Source organism: Chanos chanos, chromosome 3 (genome assembly GCF_902362185.1).
Source record: "Chanos chanos chromosome 3, fChaCha1.1, whole genome shotgun sequence".
In the NCBI taxonomy this organism is placed as follows: domain Eukaryota; kingdom Metazoa; phylum Chordata; class Actinopteri; order Gonorynchiformes; family Chanidae; genus Chanos; species Chanos chanos.
The window spans coordinates 47080231-47087775 of record NC_044497.1 but is presented as its reverse complement, the minus strand read 5'-3'; positions in this window follow the sequence as shown (position 1 = coordinate 47087775).

Sequence of the window (7545 nt, the reverse complement as noted above, 5' to 3'; positions counted from 1 at the left end):
ACACACACACACACATTTTCCTCACATATCTGCCAGGTTTACACATGCATTCTGAAACTCACAGCTTTTCATATTCTTTTAAAGTGGGAATTTCCCAAAAATGAAAATGGTCCTAACAATTTTTCTCACGTGAATAACTCACACTTTATCCCTCTCCTGCTTTTTCCAGGCTCTAAAACACTATTTTTTCCTTTTTTCAGAAATGATTTTTGATACACATGTTTGAATATGTTATTTGTATGTGGCTCAAAACAAGAATGTACAAAGAAAGAAGAAGAAAAAAGAGAAAACTGTAAGTTAATTCAAAATAACTAAATGGTACTGTCGCATTTTTAATGAACTGAACATAATCATATGAATTTTCATTTCTATTTACACTGCACACACAGTATACTGATCAGTATACTGCATGGTTAAAAAGTGCACTAGAAATTAATAATAATAATAATAATAATAATAATAATAATAATAATAATAATAATAATAATGTTATTATTAGTAGTAGTAGTATTGTTATTATTTTTATTGTTATCATTATTATTATTGTTATAATTATTATTATTATTATCATTAGAAGTACTCATATATAATTATGGTCTCTTATTAACTTCAACGATTTAACACAGTTAAGCTAATCAAACAGAATTCAAGAAAATAATCTGACTATTTCTTTCAGTTAATATTGATACTCCCATAGAGCACATGTCTGAATCAGTTCTGATGATCTAAACCCTTACGTGCTATCTTTTTTTTTTAAAAAAAAACCTGGATATGTCTAGAAGCTTTGTACCCCCCGACACCCAACACAGATCAAATCTCAGTCGTTGCTTTAAGTGACCGACCGGCTCTGTGTCTGTGTCTGTAAATGACCTGGTTGTTGTCGTATCAGTCCTCACATGGCCGACTCTGATGATGGGGTAGATGTGGAGAGTTGAAACCAACTTCCCTGCTCCTATCTATCTTCCTGTCTGGTGTAATGACACATTCACTCTGTTTGGGAGAGTATTCCTCCATTGTTGCTTCAACGAATTGCTCAACAACAAAGGGTACAAACAGAAAATTTGTCTTATCTCTCACTTCCGACGACGCGTTTTCTGTGACTCTGTAATTTACGTTCGGTTAAATTTTCTCTTTTCTTCTTTTTCTACTTTTCTTCTATTTTCTTCTTCTTTTTTCTATAAATTCTTTTAAGAAGAAGGAAGAAATAGTTGAAATGTTCTGAGAACAACTGTTTATGTGGTTATGTCTCATTTGTTTAGAACTACTAATAAAGGGAAGATGGAAATGAAAGTACTACCAAGTCACACATTATTATTTTTTTTTTATCATTTATTTATTTGTTTGTTTGGTTTTGTATTACAAATTGAAATAGATATTTTCACCTCAAGAAATTTGTTCTTGAAAATATCTTCAGTTGAACTGCCTGATGAATGAGATTTGTTTGTTTGTTTGTTTTGCATCTCATCTCTAATGGTTCATCTTGCTCAAACTTCAAATATCTGCTGGTCATTACTGTAAAATATTGTTTTGTCAATTAAGACCCTGGGTAGAGAAAATAAAGTCCTGAAGGTAAAGGGAAATTGTCAGTGTTTCTGTATTTTTCCGAGAACCCTGTGCGACTTCAGGTGAAGAGATTCATGCCACAGTTTGCTACCTTGTTAGCAAGAGTGTATGAATTAATCACTGTATTGGTGCAGAGAGAGAGAAAAAGTAGTGGCCCAATATGCTTCCGTTGCCTTTGGGCTAGCAGCAGTGCCCAAGGAGATAGGCTGATTAGAGATACACCATATCAGCAGAGCTTTAACAAAGACAAATGTGCCATGAGTAACGGACACCAGCAACAATACAGAGTAAGAATAGAGAGGACTGAGCACAAAAGTTACATTTTCATTGTTTTCAAACCCCCAACCTATTCAATGTTTCTATATACAGATTTCATGAGTAGATTACATTAGCATCTGATTATGTCCTTGGAGCCTAAAAGGGTTATTCCCTTTACAGAAAGAACCTGAGTATTCCATTAAAGCTTAAACCATAAACCACACTTTTTAAACCTTCATGATAAATGTGTGTTTGTAAGAACAAACTCAGCTTACAATATGTGCCAGTTTCCCTCAGAAATCAAAGGGTATTCAAGGATTTATTTGTTTTCTATTGTTTTGTATTGTTTTGTTTTACATATTATTTAGGTATTGCACGTGGATATAGGCTCAGACCAATGAGCAATGAGCAATAATACTGTAACAATGGTAATGTAACAGGACAATGAACTGTTCTGCCTTGCAGTGAGCTGAAGATGTATAGAGTACTTACAGGTAATACCATTCATTCTCACTGCTCATACTTCTACATGTTAACTCTCATTAGACAAATTCCATGTTGGTCTGAAAAGAATATGACCTATTACCATTATTCTGGGCTCTGTTCTCCAACCAGCATCCCCTTAGACCTAAGGGAGGATCGTTATACACTGATCTGAGACTCACAGATCAGTTTATGGGAAGTTGCATATAGAGGGATGTGTGGTTAAGCAGGCCAGAGGCGCAGGGAGGTCAGGAGCCCTCCTACTCCTCTCCTCTCCTCCAGAGAGTTGCTAGTGTGGGTGTAAAACAGAGTGTGTTAAGGTTATCATCCTCATTAGTGTTAGACTATATTTTAAACATTTTAAAAATCTAATCTGCGTCTATACGTTAGCTTCCTCCCCCCTCCCCTAATGTTATGCTGAAAAACTGTAACATTCATCAATGTTAAAGTTGTTTTGTTTTCTTTTTTTTTTTTATTAATTTAGTATAATGAATAAAATTGAATTAAAATTGAGAAAAAAAATGTAATTTTTGTACTTCATTTTACACTGAATGGAGTATTTGTAGTGTATTTGCGGTGGGTAAGGTTGGTGATGGTGAAGGTCAGGAGTTGAGGGAAAGGTTAGCTGTGCTGTTTACCAAATATGGGGCAACAATGTGTGACATCAAAGCATAATACCACATCCCATTCAGAAACGTATGCAAGCTGACAGTTGTGCATGACCACTGTGTATCAAAATGTCAATCTTGTTTTGAACATGTGAAAAAGCCCACTTGCTTGATAATCAGCAAACAGACTCTTTTCTTTTATAGGTCAGATATGCAGTGTGTTTAGTCAAGAAATGGTGGAAATCCACAGAGAAACCTTAAAAGGCAGATAATAGCACAATCAAGCCTAAGCATTTGCAGTTTACAACACAGAGTTGTTCTGTCTCTCCATGCTTAAAATTCTGCTCCCATCCTTTCAGAAGTCATATTAACATTATCATTTGAAAATCCATGACCTGACTAGACTTAAAATCCACATAAAATTGTTTACTGAAGATTTCAACCTGTTCAGTGTTGACTAACAGTATCCATCTTGCCACATGTCTGTTATTGGTATGTGCAGACTATACTGGACAAATACATACCTTGCCAGTGTAAAATGTTATGCCGATTTGGTGATGCTTTTTTGTGACTGCAGCAGCTATATGACAAAGAGGAAGTCTCTGGCCCTGAACTATCAGAAGAAGAAAGCGACAAAAATTAACTAATGTGGCTGTGATATAGAAGCTTTAGCTTTCATTATGTCCAAAGCTGCACATCAAAAATCTCTTCAAACGTCTGAAAGAAAACAAAGAAAAAACAAGATGAAAAAAACCCTAGATGCCACAATAAACCTGTGTAGAATATGAAGAGAACAAGTAGATCGAGTTGATTCAAGAATAAGCAGAGCTGAAAGAAAATGTGGAAAATTATCGCAACCAACTGAAGTAGTTTCAGATACAAAGATGGGGAAGGTGACGAAGAATCTGAAATCTGAGAGAGAGAGAGAGAGAGAGAGAGCGAGAGAGCAAGAGAGAGAGGGATAGAGAGAGAGAGAGAGAGAGAGAGAGAATCTGATTGTTGGTCCAGGAAGAGAGGATAAAGTAGATGAGACATAGAAAGGTGAGAGAAAAAGAAAGAGAACGATAGATTACAGATGGAACCCGAAAAAGTGAAAAGGCGATGATAGAAGCAGTAAAAGAAAGAAAAAGAAACAGAGATGTGAATGTTATTTGCCGGTGATAGAAAGACAAAGAGAAAGGGGGGGGGGGTGCCAAAATTGAGGTCAGTGGAATAAGAGAGAAAAGTGTGCGTGACACAAAATAGCAGAGAGACTATTTGAGGACTGGACAGAAAGGGGTTATAGAGAAATCAAAGGGCAAAGAGACAAATAGAGAGATTCAGAAGAACTGACAGAGGGACAAAGAGAGAAATGAAGACTGAAACAGAGGGTAACAGGAATGTAGAGAATGATGGAGCAAGAGAGAGTGATGGAGTGATGGAGACAGAGAGAAAGAAAAAAAGAAAGAAAGAGAGAAAGAAAGAGAGAAAGAGTGAGAAAAAGAGAAGGGGATTAGAGAGAGAGAGAGAGAGAGAGAGAGAGAGAAGTGTGAGGTTGTCACAGTTGAGAGCAGCTGTATGAGGGACATGGTGGGAGGGAGAGTAGGCTGTGGGTGAGCTCTGGGTAACCGTGCCAACAGTCCATTAGCTAATTCACCGACACTCAGCCAAACACACCATCTTACAGTATACACACCATTTACAACCAACGGGCTATCAGTACAACACACTTAAGTAACACACACTCCTACACAAACACATTTCCCATCAATTACATGATATTGGCTAAACACAAATACAGTTTAGGGTAATACAACTGTATCATCTTAACGGAGGCATCTGTGAGACTGACAGATTACATAATTACAATGCTCCATACAGATAACTGATATAAGTGAATATTTAATAAACTAAAATTAGAGGTTTGCCAATTTTTTTTTTTACAATTTCAACATCATTTTATTTACGTAAAAACATAGCCATTGGAATTCATGGGAATTTGTTGGATTTCAGTAGCTATGATAACCAGGAACACATAACTGGAAACAAAAAGAACTAGTCAGGTATGGTGGTCATGGTATTTGAATCCAACTGGTTAATCACTGAATCCTGAAACTCAGCTATCAAAGAAAAATGTGAAGCATTCTTCGCTTAAACCCTATAGAGTGAAATTTGGTAGACCTGTGGTCATGCTAAATGTTTGCAATGCTGACATTAACTGTTTAATCTCGATTCTCAAGACACACAGTATTTTACATATCTGTTGTTATCCAGTACTGAAACACTTGGATCAACTTCATAAATATCCTAATCGCAGCCCTTGAGCTGGAAATGGACCAATAATGTGCTGTCACTTGGTGGTGGGTCCCTGTCACTGAGATAAAGAAACACTTTACATGATGTGTTACCATGTGGTATGCAAAAGTCAAATTTTGTCCAATAAACTCTCCCGATATGTTTGTATGCATTTGTATGTATGCTTTTAACTATCTGTCTGTGACATTTGCACAAACGATTATAATGCTATTATATGAAACAAATACATCCAAAATATCAAATTGTTATCTGGAAGTTGTTATTGTAATAACATGTAAATATATAAATATATAAAAAAATCGTTTTAACTTTTAAGAGTTCTAGTTAATATTCTCTGTTGGTGTTATGCTGAGAAAATTCACACATGCTTTGACTGCATGTTAAGAAGCCTTATATGGACTGGGTCCATGCTATCCCCACCAGTGCTCTAATGCGGTTTAAAAGAATCTCTACAAATGACAGAACTGTCGAAAGACAATGTTAGTTGCCTGGTAACACTAGCCACGTGCTATATATTTATAAACTAATCACCTGCCAATAAGTCACTCATTTATTTTTTTAACCAGTGGGTCTCTTTACCAGACTTGTAAGGTCAGTATAAAGTTATGTGAAGTCATTTAGTGGTTTGGACATCCTCTGGACCTACAAGGTCGTGTCAGTTCACTGTGCCGTGTTCTGTCTTTTGCATGTTCTGTGTGTTGCATGTATTACTGTGGTAATTATTAGTGAGAGAATAATTGTTGCTCCCACGGTTCATTAGATATTGGTTTCAGCTGTTCTGTTTATGTATTTCATTTAAGATGATTCATGTGTTATGTACTGTGTCTGTGTGTGTGTGTGTGTGTGTGTGTGTGTGTGTGTGTGTGTGGGTATGTGTTTGTATTTGTAAGTGTATATGTGTGTGTTTTTGTGTGCATGAATGCATGCACTTGTGTATGTGTGTGTGTAGATTTACATGCCTGTGTGTGTGTGTGTGTGTGTGTGTGTGTGTGTGTGTGCGCGCGTGCGCGCGTGTGTATGTGTGTGTGCGCACGCGTGCGTGTGTGTTTTGTATATTTAGGTGAGGGTAGGATTGTAGCTCTGGTCCTGTGGGGTTGCATGGAGTGGGAGGGTCTCTATCTTGCCCATCTGCAGGCTCTGAATTGTAGGTTGCCTCGCAGTGCGGAGACTAAAACTATGATAAATAATGAGGGCGGCGGAGACTGAAATAGCAGCCCCTCTCTTCCCCATGGTCCGCTCTTGTGAAGCTTTCGTCCAGCCGTGACTTTCCAAGTGAACCCTCCCTTCTGCCTCCTCCGTTTTGGTTAGCATCCTGGCTAAATTTGTTTGCTGAGCTCCTGTAATTAAGCATGTGTGCTGGAGTTTTCAATACACGCTGGCAGCTGGCTTCACTTCTCTCTCTTGCCTCCAAAGGATGTCCACGGGGCTATTGTCTAATTATTTATGAGGTGCCTTTGCACATGACAGATCATCTTTAAGAATAGTTTGACAACGTAAATTTAGTTTCTGTAACACTCTTTCCCTTCAGTCTTCTGGGCAGCGAGCGAGAGTAGGCAGCATTAAAGAGTAAAGAGGTTTTTAAACTTGCTATAAAAAAACATCTGAGTGATATTACCTCAGCACTCTATCCACCCAGGGAAGGGGGCTCGCGCTGCAACCACCACACTACAGATCCTTTTTCCACTGCCTTCACCGGTGAATCATAACTTGCATAAGAGAGCAAAACACGCATACTCATAACACCCCTCATCATGTCAGACGTTATAGAGAGGCCCACTGAGCCCGCCGAAAACGTCCTGAAACACGTCTTTTATCCATAACTAACAGACATAGTTATAGTACACATAAACTGAAAAATAAAAAATGGTGTTGCTGGCAAAATAATGAGATAAAGTATGTCCAGTTCTCATACATTGTTGGTTTCTTCTCTACAAATGGGTGGTGGAGAAGGGGGGGGGGGGGGTGAGGATGGGGGTGGGGGAGGCTCAATTACTGAGTCAAAATGTGACTTTTAATAAAATATGTCCTTCTCTAACAAACCCAGAGCGTCAGTGTGTGTTTGCATGGGCTGTCCTCATGTGGCAGGGATTTGTGTTTTCTGACTGACTGACTGCGCTGACCCGGCCTTCCAGATGACAGACGACAGAACAGGCGTTTTCAGTCGACGGGTGGTTATACAGCTCCAGCCAGGCTCAACAGTCATGCCTGATCGTCGGGAACCCTCAGCAAACAGGACAGCTATTTTAACAGGCCTGCCACTGCCCTACCCATAACCACTCAGCCAACTGCCTCTCCTCTCCCCCGTCATCATTACAGGGTTATTGATAGTCAGTGGTGA